Raw genomic sequence first — 15765 nt, 5'->3', positions numbered from 1 at the left:
TCTTTCTTCTGGGGCAAATCCCTCCCCCGTCAAAAACCGCTTGATTGGCATCATCCATCCATCATCACCCTCCGCGGTGTTCATCACTCCCCATGCTTCCTCGACACTCGGCCTGTCCAACTTCTTTACTTGGAGGGTCCTTTCCTCGGACCATGGCATGGCCGCCGCTACATACGCCAGAGCGTCTGCGTGGCGATTCTCCCCTCGATTCAAATGTATAAAGCGGATTTTTGTGAACCTCGACGCCCAGCTTCGCAAGACTCCGAAATATCTCGCCATCCTGGGGCATCTCGCCGTGAACCCTCCATTCGCCTGGCATACTACCAAATTGAGTCGAGTATATCAAATGAGTTCCTTCACCCCTGTGCCCTCTGCCATTCTCATGCGGGCGATTACCGCCTCATACTCCGCGCGTTGTTGGATGCTTTCTGCGCGAAACCCAATTTCATTGTCGGCTCTAGCCTGTTGTTGTGCGGCGTGACCAATACTACACCAATTCAGCTGCCCGATCCGTCGCCCCACCCATCCGCGAAACACTCTCCAACCGTTTAGTTTCGTCCGGGGTTCAAGCTATCCAGCTCGTCTTCCCTTTCGGTTCCAAAACCATCTCCTCCCCATGTAAGATCCTCTGGGAAACTCTCGCCAAGAACTCCGCCCTTTGCTGGGCCTTCTCCGGTTTCTCCGATCTTGGATGTCATACTTAACTTAGCATCACGCGCCCATTTCAAAGCATTCTTCGACTTCTCTGCTCTCAAAGCACGCCTCGAGGCAAGTTCGTGACCACGATCAACTGCGTGGGCTTCAAAATAGGGATTGAAATTTTCGGAGCTGAAAATATCAAGGCGGGGCGTATTTCTCCACCGGTATCGGTTTTACGGTTTCTCGCATCCAACAACGCCTTTACTCGAAGTATACCGCCTTTCTATCTTATCCACTACTCGAACGAGGACCGAGCTGATTGCATAATCTGTGACCCAAGGTATAAATATAATTTTTCTCCCTCTTCGGGTCGCGACAACAGCGGCATACCTTCTAAATACCTTTTAAGACCCTGAAATGCCTGCTCACACTCTACCGTCCATCTGAAATTTGTGGTGTTTCTCAATAGTCTGTACAGCGGCTTACATTTGTCGGATGATTTTGATATAAACCTGTTGAGAGCCGCGACCCTTCCAACCAACCGTTGCACCTCCTTCACTGTCTTGGGTGATGGCATCTCCACCAACGATCTTATTTGCTCTGGGTTGGCCTCTATACCTCGCTGTGTCACAATATACTCCAGAAATTTCCCTGTGGTGACTCCAAACGCACACTTCTGGGGTTGAGTTTCAAGTTGTCGCGCTAAGTAGTATCCGAAAATGTCTCCTCCAACCCTTCCAAGTGCTCCTGTTGGGACACTCTTCTCCACCATATCATCGATGTATACCTCAATGCCCTTTCGGATCTTGCCCTCAAATCTTCTTCTCCCCAATGCCGGAAGGTGGCCCCCCATTTTCAATCCAAATGGCATTCTGGTATAGCAGTATGTGCCCCCCTCTACTATGAAGGCTGTTTTTTCCTGATCAGGCCCATACATCGCCACCTGATTGTACCCCATAGATGCATCCATAAATGAGAAGAAGCTAAACCCCGCCGTCCTGTCTACCAACTCATCCACTCGCGGCATTGGATAACTGTCGTTCGGAAATTCTGAATTTACGTCCGTGAAGTCCACACACATCCGTACCTTTCCATTTTTCTTCGGAACCGCGATCACATTGGACAACCAGTCTGTGAACTCCACCTCCCTTATTATCCCCGCACCCTTTAGTCTCGCCACCTCTTCTCGGATTCCTTCTACATATTTGGGCCTCATGCTTCTCATCTTAAATCTCCCCACCGGCCCGCAATCCTCCCTCCTTATGTGCCAGCGATGACCGCATAAACTCGGATCTAACCCGGTGACATCCTCTATCCCCACGCAAAGACGTCTCTGTTCCTCATCAAGCATTGGGCCAACTTATCCTTCCATTCTTCTGTAAGACTCGACCCTATCGATGTGAACTTTTCCTCCTCGCCCTCTCCCAAGTTTACTATCTCTATCTCATCTAAAGTCTTGGGATCCTCCTCGACCTCCCCTCCCTCCTCCACGGCCCCGCACTGTAATTGCTATGTCGGCCTCTTCCTAGAGCTCGTCGACTCCTCTTCTGGTCCGCGGGCCATCCTCTTGATTGTATACGGTGATCGTTCTTGAATGCCACCGATCTCCGCTGAACCTCATATGTTCCCGTTGGGTGGGAATTGGATAACTTGATAGTAAGTCGGCGGCACGCCCTCATCTCGTGTATCCATCTCCTTCCCAAGATTGCGTTATATTGGGGTTGGAGTCGACCACCATGAACCTTGAGAATACCGTCCGGGGCCCGTTGCTACCGGCAGCCAAGTTCTCCCATAGGCTCTGTCACACTCCCATTGAATCCATATAAATTTGTTCGCGGAGGCCTCGGTTGCCGGGTTGATCCCCATCTCCTCAAGAGCTCCTCAATATAAGCGGATCCACGGCTACCGCCCGTCTATCGTGACCCTTTGACCACATAATTGCCCATCGCCACTGTAATAACCAACGCATCCTCGTGTGGCGTATCCACACCTCGGAGGTCTGCCTTGGAGAACGTGATTTTCTCCTCCCCGCTCATTGAATCTGCTCTGTATCTCTGCCCGCTTTGGGTCTCATTGACCTGCTGGATACTCGCCGTCCTTCTAACCTTATCCCGGTGAGCATTGTGACTCAGCGCTTCCCCGCTGAAGATAACATTTATGGTCCCCAATATCCGTCCCGCGGCAGGCCCAGGCTCCCGGTTTGGGTTTTCCCCCACGAATTCCCTCAGCATCCCCTTCTCTATTAATCTCTGGACTAACCATTTCAAGGCATAACAATCATTGGTTTCGTGATTGCACACTTGGTGATATTCACAATATGGCTTGTTGGGCATTTCCGCCGGAATGGTTCGCGGCCCTTCATATCCCTGCACATTCTTAATCAGTGGTAGTATCTCACTCAATGGTTTCACCAACGGGACGTGCTCCACCTCGCGGTATGGCTTCCGCTCCCTTTGCTCTCTCCGCGATATCTCCCATCCTCTTTCTGGCCTCGAGGACTGTCCGCGGTACCTCTCCCCGCCTCGGCTACTTCCCTCGGTCTTTCTGCGTTCACCCCCTTTCTTTACCGCCGATACTATCTTGGCTCCTTTCTTCGACTCCTTCTGCATGGTGTCTTCATATCTTATATACTTCTCTACCCTCGGATATAACTCGTGCAGTGTTGCTATCTCGTTCTTTGCCACGGACTGGTGAACTGCCGTTCCAGGTCGCAGCCCCCTTTCGAATGCTATTACCGCCGTCCTCTCATCCAGATTCTCTACCTTTAGGTCTCTGCCTTGAAGTGACACAAGTACTCTCTGACCGATTCCGCGGATCTTTGTCTGACGTTAAATAGGGCCGCGATGTCCACAACCCTCCTTTTCTGATGTATAAAGTGGTCAACAAACGCCTGCTCTAACTCCTAGAAATTGGTTATGCTCTTCGAAGGCAACCGGTAGTACCAATCGGAAGCTCCACCCTTAAGACTGGCCGGGAACATCATGCACCGCAGACCATCATACCTCGCCTTTTGCCAAAGAGGCATCTGCTGTCTAAAATGATGGATGTGATCTGCTGGGTCCCCCGTTCCATCATATCTCTCGAATCTCGGCTGGTTAAAGCGTTTTGGTACCTCCGAAGTCCATATCGCATCTGCAAGTGGGTTGCGGTTCAGCCCCACCACCACTTGGCTGGCCGCGCCTGTTTGGACCCTTGTTTGATGAAGATTCGCCACTCGGTCACTGTTAATCATTTGTTGCACTTGTTCAGCCATTAACCCGGTCACCGGATTATCCACCAAGGTTGGTCCTTGTTCCCCGCCGCCCTCCACCTTTTCGTTCTCTGTTTCTTCCCCTGTTTCTTCCTCGGTCCCCTCCTCCACCCTCTCCTTCTCTCTTCTCAGCTCCTCATTTTCCTCCCTCAGCCTTTCAATCTCTTCCCGCATAAGCCGCGCCTCCTCCTCTGCTCTTCCCTCCTCTCGTCCTTCCCCTTCTTCTACCTCCGCTTCCGGCATCTGTTCTGGGACCCTTATCTTTCGTGGCCTACCCGCCGCCTTCTTTGGTGCCATTTCTACTATCTCCACAGACGGTGCCAAATGTTACAACCTTTTCTCTTATGAGCCTATTTCCTGGCCCTTACACACTATTCCCTCCTTCAGCTTTCTCACTCCCCCCCCTCTCTTAGGTCTCTCTCCCCTTAGGTTAATGAATCCGCCCCCCTTCTCTCTCACCCACTATTACCCTTTATACCTTTCTTTCCATCCATCATGGCCCTCCACCTGTCTCTACATCTCGCGGTCCTCTTAGCTCCAAGTGTAGGGTTTCCGTACCACGACCCCATGCTGTCAGCTCGATCTGGTGGATCGCGGACTTCGAAGTTACGCTAATTCGGCCCAACTCACTATTCCTATTCCGTTGATACATCCTGCCACTACACCAATCTCTCTTTTTTCATTTAGTAGTTTGAGGACGTTCAAAATTGAAGGGTAAATTATCCAATGGAGAAAAAAATTCCAATGTGATAAGTTGAATTGACAATAAGTGTTGGATATTTGATTGTGGAGCAGGTGTTTTAGAATAACCTGAAAAACGAACTTGCGTTTTTTTTTTCATTACATTTTGTGTAAAAATTTTCTTGCCTATAATGTATGAATTTGGTAGTTACTTTCAAACAATATATCAGCTACATAATGACGAATATGTTTGTCACTTATAAATATTATTTCTTACATACCAAATATATATATTTTTTAAAATGCTTGTTTTTTTAGCATAAATATCTCTGAGTTTTAATTTATTAATTTGTGATCGAGTTATAAACTGATAAATATATTTGTCATATATAGAAAATACTAGTTGAATGTTCAACTCATGTTATTTAAGTACATTTTGGGCTAAGTATATTTTGGACCTTATGTATACATTTGATAGTTACTTTTGAAACATATCTCAGCAACTTTTATGATTTTGGGTACTGAAATAGTGATTATTATTTTATTTTATATTATTTTTTCTTTATTAAGTTTCTCTAAATGATACTGGTTGAATGTTGAACTCGTGTTTTTTTAGTACATTTTAGGTTGGGGATGGGTATGTATCTTTTGGATTTAGTGCACATATTTAGTAGTTATTTTCGAAACATCTTTCAGCAACTTTTATGATTTTGGATACTGAAATGGTGGTGATTATTTTATTTATTTATTTTTTTCAATTAAGTTTCTATAAATTTTAATTTATTGATTTGTGATTGATGATATTGGTTGAATGCTGAACTCGTGTTTTTTTAGTACATTTTGAGCTAATTATCTCTTGGATATAATGCACATATTTAGTAGTTACTTTTGAAACATTTGTCAGCAATTTTTATGATATTGGGTACTCAAATGATGTAGGTTATTTATTTTTATTTTTTTATATTTTTCAAGTAAGTTTCTCTAAGTTGTAATTTATTGACCTGTGATCGATGATATTGGTTGAAGGCAAAACTAGTGTTTTTTTAGTACATTTTGTGCTAAGTATCTCTTGGATCTAATGCACATATTTAGGTAGTTACTTTCAAAGCATCTATCAGCAATTTTTAATATTTTAGGTACTGAAATAGTGATATCAATGATTATTTTGTTATTATTCTTTTTATTAAGTTTCTCTAAGTTGTAATTTATTTATCTGTAATCAGTGATATTGGTTGAATATTGAATTCATGGTTTTTAAGTACAATTTGGGTCAAGTATCTCTTGGATCTATTGTATGTATATGGTAGTTACTTTTAAAACATATGTCAGTAACTTTTATGGTTTTTATAACTGAATTCAGTTAATTTTTTTATTATTATTTTTTTTTTATTTTTTTTTATTTTTAAGTTTCTCTACGTTGTAATTTGTTAAACTGTGAGCGAGCTACATACTAAGGAATATGTTCACAACATCAAGTAATTGCAAAATGACTACTATGTGATGGCGTCAAAATTGAAGACAAAACTGACCAAATCAGCCGAGGATGTGCTCATCTTGTCGAGATATACGAGTAGACCTTTCACAGTGGTAAGGGCAAGTGAGCACGTTTACTCTATGCAATCAGTGGATCGTACTGACACCGTAGACCTTTTGGAGAAGACTTGCACTTACGGTTTCTTTCAGCAGGTTGGTCTTCATTGTAGCCATGCTATGAAGGCAATCGATGACGGTAAGCTATATGCATATGACTTTTGCATGCATTGGTACACAAAAGAAATGATGATGGATACATATAGGGAAAAGTGGACGCCATTAAGAGGAAAAGAACAGTGGGCTTGGGCTTATGATGGCATCATTGTTCGTCCACCTTACAAGTAAGAGACTGACAAACTCACATGCACTGTATATCAACAACTTTATTACTGTTAATTGTTTTCTCGCTAACAGTTTTCCTGCTCAATTATTCCCGCCTAACAGTTTTTCTGCCAAATTCATCTGTCTATTTTCATCTTATAAGTGAGGGACTGACAAACTCATGTACATTGTATATCATCAACTTTACTATTGTAAATTGAACAATAATTATCCCATCTACTGATGAAACTATTTCATGATTTAGAATTTCAGTTTTTTTGGATTGATGTAATAAATTTGAAAAGAATATGAATTTTATTATTTTAATGGAATATATCTTTTGTTAATTTTATTATGAGGTATCTTTTATTATTTTGCAAGGAATATGAATTTTGTTATATGAATGAAGATGGATTGTGTTAAATTTATTATTTTATTATTTATTAATTATTTTTATCTATTATATTTTTAGTCATTTTAATTATTTAAGAAATAAAAAAAACTAAAAAATCAATGATTGAGTGTAAGAGGAGAGAGAAAAGTGTAAGAGAAGAAAGAGTACTGTTTTGTTAAAAACAAAACTCAAATACGTCAACATCATAGGGACAAGGAAAGAGAAAAGTGTAAAAGGAGAGAGATTGTAAGAGGAGAGAGAATACTGTTTAGTTTTTATTTGAAGGGCAAAAATATCAAAAGTCGCGTTGAAAAGTCAAAATTAAAAGTGGGTTACTACTTGGGAACAAATTGACATTATGGGTTACTATTTGGGAAATTACCCAATTGACATTATGGGTTACTATTTAAGAAATTACCCTTCACTAATTACTTTCTTTTATATGTTATTTAATATATAGTTGCACACTTTAGTTGTTATTTCATTGCTTATTAGTACTTTGAATTCATGCACATTAAAAAGCACACCAATGTATATAACATGTGCGAAGCATGTGCATTTTGCTAGTGAGTATAATGAATCTCATCTTGCCTTCTCAAGAAAAAAAATTTAAAAATGATGCAGAATTTCCAATATAAATTGTTTGGCACGTTAGTCTCACAAAAAGAGATATTTAATATAGAACATACAACAAGATGTGGCAGTTTCAAATATTTGAGCATAATGAAAAAATTATAATTATATTTCTCTCACTTTAAGATTTTTCATCTTGGGACCTTTTCATCTTTATTTATTTATTTGTTTGTTTGTGTAAATATAGATAATTTTTTTGTTATTATTTTTTGTTGGAGTTATTTAATTGGGTAAATTATTTGTTATTTAATTTTGTTTTTTGAGCATTGGAAAGAGAAATATAATTTGGAGGCTACGTAGAAACATAGAGTTCCAAGAGAGTTATTGATGAAGTCTGAGTAAACTACTCTTTGTTTTTAATTAGAGAACTTAATAAAGGGATAAAATATTAATTGCAAAAAAATGTACAGGTAATTAAGTTCCGCATGTGACTCTTTCATTTTCATTCTCAAATTCCCAACCTGCCCTTTGATTAAGTTGACGAGTAGTCTCAAGAAAAGAGCCAATACTCAAGTCTCGAACTATTAAAATGAGTGGTAGATTGTTAGTTTGGCGCATAGTATAAAATATCGCGATATATCACGATAAATATTGAGATTTTAACAAAAAAATATAAATATCGCGATATGTTTAGAGATATATACAACTGCAAATATCAACAATATTTCAACTATATTATGATATTATCGATATTTTAGGATATTCTACGATATTTAGAGATATTTGGCAATATTTTGTGTAGATAATAATTTTATTTAATATATATATCTTAATATTAAAACTTGTAGTGGCAGGATGTAGCACTGGAATATGAATGGTGAGATGGGCCGGGTCAGCATAACACCTAAGTCCGCGATCCACCAGATAGGGCTGACAGCGTAGGGTCGCGGTACGGAAACCCTACACATGGAGCTAAGAGGACCGCGAGATGGAGGGGCAGGTGGAGGGCCATGATGGATGGAAAGAAAGGTATAAAGAGTAATAGTGGGTGGGAGGAAAGGGGGCGGATTCATTAACCTAGAGGAAGAGTAGACCTAGGAAGAAAGTAGAGAGTGAGAAGGCTGAGATAGGGAATAGTGTTTAAGGGCTAGGGAATAGTGCTCATAAGAAGAAGATGTTGTAACATTTGGCGCCGTCTGTGGGGAGAAGTAGAAATGGCACCAAAGAAGGCGGCGGGTAGGCCCCGAAAGATAAGGGTCCCGCAACAGGATCTGCGAAGCGGTGGTAGAAGAAGGGAAGGACGAGAGGAAGGAAGAAGCGGAAAGAAGAAGCGCTTATCGGGGAAGAGATTGAAAGGCCAGGGAGGAAAAATGAGGAGAGAAGAGAGAAGAGAGAGGAGAGGGTGGAGGAGGAGGAGACCGAGGAAGAAACAGGGGAGGAAGCAGAGAATGAAAAGGCGGAGGGCGAAGAGGAACAAGGACCAACCACGGTGGATAATCCGGTGACGGGTTAACGGTGAACAAGTGCAACAAATGATTAACAATGACCGAAAGGGCGAATCTTCAAAGAAACGCGAAGGTCCAAACAGCGTGCCCAAATAAGTGTGGTGGGCGAACCGCGAACCCACTTGCGGATCGCGATATGGACTTCGAGGTACCAAAGCGCTTTAATCACCGAGATTCGAGATATGATGGATCGGGTGACCCGGCGGATCACATCCATCATTTTAGATACAGCGAGATGCCTCTTTGGCAAGAGGCGGTATGATGATGTGCGGTGCATGATGTTCCCGGCCAATCTTAAGGGTGGGGCTTCCGACTGGTACTACCGGTTGCCTTTGAAGAGCATAACCAATTTCTAAGAGTTAGAGCAGGCATTTGTTGACCACTTTATACATCATAAGAGGAGGGTTTTGGACATCGCGGCCCTATTTAATGTTAGACAGAGATCCGCGGAATCGGTCGAGAGAATTACGGTCGCCTTCAAAGGCGAGACCCCTAAAGGTAGAGAATTTGGATGAGAGGACGGGCGGTAATAGCATTCGAAAGGGGCTGCGACACAATGGCGCGGCGATTCATCATTCGACGGCGAACGAGATAGCAACATTGCACGAGTTATATCCGCTGGTAGAAAGTATATAAGATATGAAGACACCATGCGTATGAGGAGTCGAAGAAAGGAGCCAAGACGATGGGCGGTAGAAAAAGGGGTGAACGCAGAAAAGACCGAGGGAAAGCCGCCGGGGGGAGAGGTACCGCGGACAGTCCTCAAGGCCGGAAAGAGGAAGGGAGATAGCGCGGAGAGAGCAAAGGGAGCGGAAGCCATACCGCGAGGTGGAACATGTCCCGTTGGTGAAACCGTTAAGTGAGATACTACCGCTGATTAAAAATGTGCAAGGATATGAAGGGCCGCGAACCATTCCGGCCGAAATGCCCAACAAGCCATACTGTGAGTATTACCAAGTGTGCAATCACGAAACCAATGATTGTTATGCCTTGAAATGGTTAGTCCAGAGATTAATAGAGAAGGGGATGCTGAGGGAATTCGTTGGGGAAAACCCAAACCGGGAGCCCGGCCTGCCGCGGGACGAATATTGGGAACTATAAATGTTATCTTATTGAGAAGCGTTGAGTCACAATGCCCACCGGGATAAGGTCGAGGAAGGGCGCGAGTATCCGCAGTCAATAAAGTCCCACGAGGGCGAGATACATAGCAGATTCAATGAGCGGGGAGGAGAAAATCACGTTCTCCAAGGCAGACCTCCAAGGCGTGGATACGCCACACGAGGATGCGTTGGTTATTACAGTGGCGATGGGCAATTATGTGGTCAAAAGGGTCCTGATAGACTGTGGTAGCGCCGTGGATTTGCTATTCAGAGGAGCTCTTGAGGAGATGGGGATCAACCCGGGGCAACTGAGGCCTCCGCAGACAAATTTGTATGGATTCAATGGGAGTATGACAGAGCCTATGGGGGAACTTCTGCTGCCAGTAACAACGGGGCCCGTGACAGTGTTTTCAAGGTTCATAGAGGTCGACTCCAATTCCCAATACAACGCAATCCTGGGGAGGAGATGGATACACGAAATGAGGGCGGTGCCGTCGACTTACTATCAAGTTATCCGATTCCCCACCCCAACGGGAACATATGAGGTCCGCTGAGATCAAGTGGCATCCATGAACAGTCACCAGAATACAATCAAGAGGATGTCCCGCGGACCAGAAGAGGAGTCGACGAGCTCTAGGAAAGAGGCCGGCATAGCAATTACAGTGCGGGGCCGTGGAGGAGGAGGGAGGTCGAGGAGGATCCCAAGACTTTAGATGAGATAGAGATAGTAAACTTGGGAGAGGGCGAAGAGGAAAAGTTCACATCGATAGGGTCGAGTCTTACAGAAGAATGGAAGGATAGGTTGGTCCAATGCTTGGTGAAGAATAGAGACGTCTTTGCGTGGGGGATAGAGGATGTCACTGGGTTAGATCCGGAGTTTGCGTGTCATCGCTTGCACATGAGGGAGGACGCGAAGCCAGTGAGACAGAAGATGAGAAGCATGAGGCCCAAATATGCGAAAGGAATCCGAGAAAGAGGTTCATGCGAGGCTAAAGGGTGCGGGGATAATAAGGGGAGGTGGAGTTCACGACTAGTTGTCAATGTGGTCGCAGCGGTCCCGAAGAAAAATGGAAAGGTAATGGATGTGTGTGGACTTCCGCGGACGAAATTTAGAATGTCCGAAGGACAGTTATCCAATGCCGCGAGTGGATGAGTTGGTAGACAGGACGGCGGGGTTCAGCTTCTTCTCATTTATGGATGCGTCTATGGGGTACAATCAGGTGGCAATGTATGGACCTGATCAAGAAAAAAGTGGAGGGGGGCACATACTGCTATACTAGAATGCCATTTGGATTAAAAAATGCGGGGGCCACCTTCCAGCGCTTGGGAGAGAAGATGTTCGAGGGCAAGATCCGAAAAGGCATTGAGATATACATCGATGATATGGTGGAGAAGAGTATGTCAAAACAGGAGCACTTGGAAGGGTTGGAGGAGACATTTCAGATACTGCGAACACACAACTTGAAACTCAACCCCGAGAAGTGCACATTTGGAGTCACCACAGGGAAATTTCTGGGGTATATTGTGACACAAATGAGGAATAGAGGCCAACCCAGAGCAGATAAGATTGTTGGTGGAGATGCCATCACCAAAGACGAAGAAGGAGGTGCGGCCGGTTTGGAAAGGGTCGCGGCTCTCCACAAAGTTCATCTCAAAATCATCCGACAAATGTAGGCGGCTATGCATGGACTATTGAGAAACACCACAGATTTCACATGGGCGGCAAATGTGAAACGGGCATTCCAGGGGCTTAAAAGGTATTTAGAGGGTATGCCGTTGTTGCCCGAAGAAGGGAGAAAAATTGTATTTGTACACAGGGGTCCGCAGTTATGCAATCAGCTCGGTTCGTTCGAGTAGTGGATAAGATAGAAAGGCCGGTATACTTTCGAGTAAGACGTTGTTGGATCACGAAACCGTCTGATCGGGTGGAGAAATACCCTACGCCTTGATATTTTCAGCTCTGAAGCTGAAGCCCTATTTTGAAGCCCACGCAGTGATCGTGGTCACGAACTTGCCTCTTAAGCAAGCTTTGAGAGCAGAGAAGTCGGGAAGAATGTTGAAATTGGCCGTGATGCTAAGTTCGTATGACATCCAATATCAGGTGAGAACAGCGGAGAAGGCTCAGGCAGTGGCGGAGTTCTTGGCAAAGTTCCCCGCAAAGGATCCTACATGGGGGGAGGAGATGGTTTTGGAACCAAAAGGGAAGAGGAGTTGGATAGCTTGAACCCATGGGACGAACGAAGCGGTTGGAGAGTGTTTGCGGATGGGTCAGCAACGGATGCTGGCAGCGGAATTGGTGTAGTATTGGTCACGCCAGACAACAACAGGCTAGAGCTGACAATGAAATTGGGTTTCGCAGCATCCAACAACGAAGCGGAGTATGAGGCGTAATCGCCGGCATGAGAATGGCGAGGGCACGGGGTGAAGGAACTCATTGATATACTCGACTCAATTTGGTAGTGTGCCAGGCAAATGGAGGGTTCACGGCGAGGTGCCCCAGGATGGCAAGATATTTGGGAGTCCTGCGAAGCTGGGCGTCGAAGTTTGCAAAAATCCGCTTTGTACATTTGAACCGAGAGGAGAATTGCCACGCAGACGCTCTGGCGTATGTAGCAACGGCCATGCCAGGGTCCGAGGAAAGGACCCTCGAAGTGAGGAAGTTGGACAAGCCAAGTGTCGAGGAAGCATTGGGAGTGATGAATACCGCGGAGGGTGACGATGGATGGGTGATGCCAATCAAGCAGTTTTTGATAGGGGGTGAGGGGATTTGTCCCAGAGAAAGACGAAAGTTGGAGCGAAATGACATCCGCGAAGATACACGTTGGTGGGAGGAATTATATCGGAGGAATTTCAATGGACCGTTGTTAAGATGCTTGGGGCGAAACCGCTCAAGAGGTGCTTCGATGATAAGTTGCACAAAGGGGATTGTAGGAGCCACTTTCGGGGGCGTAACAACGGTACATAAGTGTTGCTAACACAAGGCTATTCGGGCCTCACATGAAAAGAGACGCCGTGGAATTCGCCAAAAATGTGAGAAGTGTCGAGGTTTTCTCGGTTGATATTGGCCCCCAAATAGAAGTCAGCCGCGACAAATGTGTCTAGCCCGTGGCGTTAGCGATGTGGGCCCTTGACATAGTGGGACCACTGCCCATGGCTCGCGGTAAAAGGAGATTCTTATTGGCCGCGACGGACTATTTTACAAAGTGGATCGAGGCAGTGCCATTGCAGCAGGTGAAAGAGGTGCAAGTGATCAAGTTCTTGTGGGAAAACATCATATGCCGTTTCGGGGTGCCCTATTCTATCATTGCGGATAATAGAACCCAGTTCACGGGATCAAGGGTTAAGAATTTTCTGCAAACATATCACATCAAACAGGGATTCTCGGCCCCCTACAACCCCGAGGGAATTGGACAAGCGGAATCCTCTAACAAAACCATACTTAACAATCTCAAGAGAAAACTGGAGGGCAAGAAGGGGACCTGGGCGGCGAACTAAATCGGGTGCTTTGGGCTTATCGGACAACCCCACCTAACCTCGACCAAGGGAGACCCCTTTGCATTGGCATATGGAGTAGAGGCCGTGATACCGCGAAATGGTGGCAGCAAACCACTAGGACCGCTGGCTGTAAATGATGGGTCAAAGCGGGGCATTCGGCGCCGAGACATGAATCTAGCGAAGAAAGGAGAGACACAACCGCGTCGTCAAACCGAAGAATAATATCACCCGTCTGCAAAGCGCATCTACAAGAAACTGAGAGTGAGGAAATTTATGGTGGGAGACAAGGTGCTTCGGCGAGTGACACCCAACACCAAGAAAGCCAGCGAGGGGAAATTGGGTCCGACATGGGAAGGGCCATACGTGGTGGTCGAGGTGGGGGAACAGCACCTACGAGTTACAAAGCGGGAGGGCACAGCCGGGATAGGCCGTGGAATGTAAGGTTGCTGAAAAAATTTCACGAGTAAATGTAATGGGAGAAACTGGAAATGGCATGAGCTATCTGTACATATATAAAACCGTAGCACTTTTGAGTTAAATATTATTTCATGAGTTTTCATTGCCCCTCAGAGTGAAGGGAAGGGAGGGGGTGAGCCCTCCAAGGACGAGAGGTCCAAACTTTAGTGGGGCAAAACGAGTTGCCTCGCGAAGATGAGGTCCCACAGTGCCGGGGTGAGAGGAGTTGCCCCGGACCTATGTGAGATAGAGGCAAACAGAAGCGAAGAGGCTTCCGCGCACCGCAGGCAGAGTGCCTGCCAGAGGTAGAGAGAGTGGCGGAGGCCTGGTCTGGGCGTGGGGCAAGCAAATCAAATATTCCCAACCAATAGGGGTAAATACACTAATAGGGTCCGGTTATTGCTGGGTTCATACACGAGTAAGAGTATCAACAGAAACAATCCAGACAAACAAACATAACATAATATGAACATCCCAACTAGAGGGGGTGAAAATACAACAAAAGGTAGCAAAAATAGTATGACAAAGTAGCATCAAAGGAAGCCTAGCCAGGGCATAAACAAGCTATTTTCAAGCCGCAGCACTTTCACGGATCACGGACTCGGCGGCTTCTGCTATAATTTCATCCGCAGCCTCATCTATCGCCCCGGAGACCAACGCAGTGGCCTCTTGCATTTCAGGAGTGGAGTCCGGAATGGGCACAGAGACCTCGGATAGGGGAGCAGCGGCAGGGGCTTCGGGAAGGAGACGGCCTTCTTTGGTGAGCCGGTCAAATTCCTCCTTGACCTTCTTGGCCACCCTCTTTTCGGCTTGGGCCCGAAAGCTGTCTCGGAGCTCGTCCATATCGGCCTCATGTTGGTTAAGGAGAGCCGATACCTCCTCCTGATGCTTCTGAGAGAGGGCGTCCAGAGCGGCGGCGCGCTTCTCTTGGAGGGTCTCGCGCTGATTACTCAAGCGGTCATTAACCTTGTCCATGTAAGCAAGGTGGGCGGCCTCTGCAGTTTTAAGCTCGTCCTGGGCCCTGAGCTTGTCCATGTCCACGGCCGCCTTCTTCTTTTCCAAATGGGCGACTTCCTTGTCTAGCTCATCGATCCGCGCCCTGGCACCAAAGAAGCCGCGGATCATGAAGGAGATATCCAAACTCATTTGGAAAAGAGAATAGGAGTTAGAATACTCAAAGAAAGGGAAGAGAGATACTTGAGTGAAAAGAAAGGGTTACCTTCTCCCAGCCGGTGTAGAACGAAGTCCGGTGAGACTCAAAGGTGCCCCCCTCAGCGTATGCCATATCTTTGGGGAGATGAGACCCAAAGAATAAGGAGGAAGCCACTGCCGGATTTTCCAAGGTAGAGTCGTTGATGGTTAGATTACGGTTGCGAAGTTTGAAAGCGGGGCAGAACAGAGGAACGGGTCCAGCGGCCCCCTTATCAGTCCGGGGCGCTACCTCCTTCCCGGGCCGCTGTACCGCATGGGGAAGCGCGGTAGGTGGAGATGTGTTTGTAGCCGGGGGACCCTCTTCAGAGGAGGGTGGGACGCGTTTGGAGGCTGGGGGAGGAGAGGAATGAGCAAATGGTGGGGGCGAATAATGGGGACGACATCCTCGTCCGAGTCGCTATCGAAGAGTTTGCGTTTGTTAACACCCATGTCTGAAGCTTGAGAGGCGGTGGAAGGGGAATGAGAGGATGAGTATTGATCTTCCCAAGTGGTCAGAGATCGGTAGGGAGTAGGGGCTGCAGAGGGAGAAGGGTTCTTGCGAACAGGCTTGGGACGGAGTGGGGGTTTCGTGGTATGGCGCTTTCCCTTAGGGGGTGGAGTGTCACG

This window comes from Coptis chinensis, chromosome 3 (assembly GCF_015680905.1).
Source record: "Coptis chinensis isolate HL-2020 chromosome 3, ASM1568090v1, whole genome shotgun sequence".
Classification (NCBI taxonomy): Eukaryota; Viridiplantae; Streptophyta; class Magnoliopsida; order Ranunculales; family Ranunculaceae; genus Coptis; species Coptis chinensis.
The sequence above is the reverse complement of the archived record's forward strand: the minus strand, read 5'-3'. Positions refer to the sequence as shown.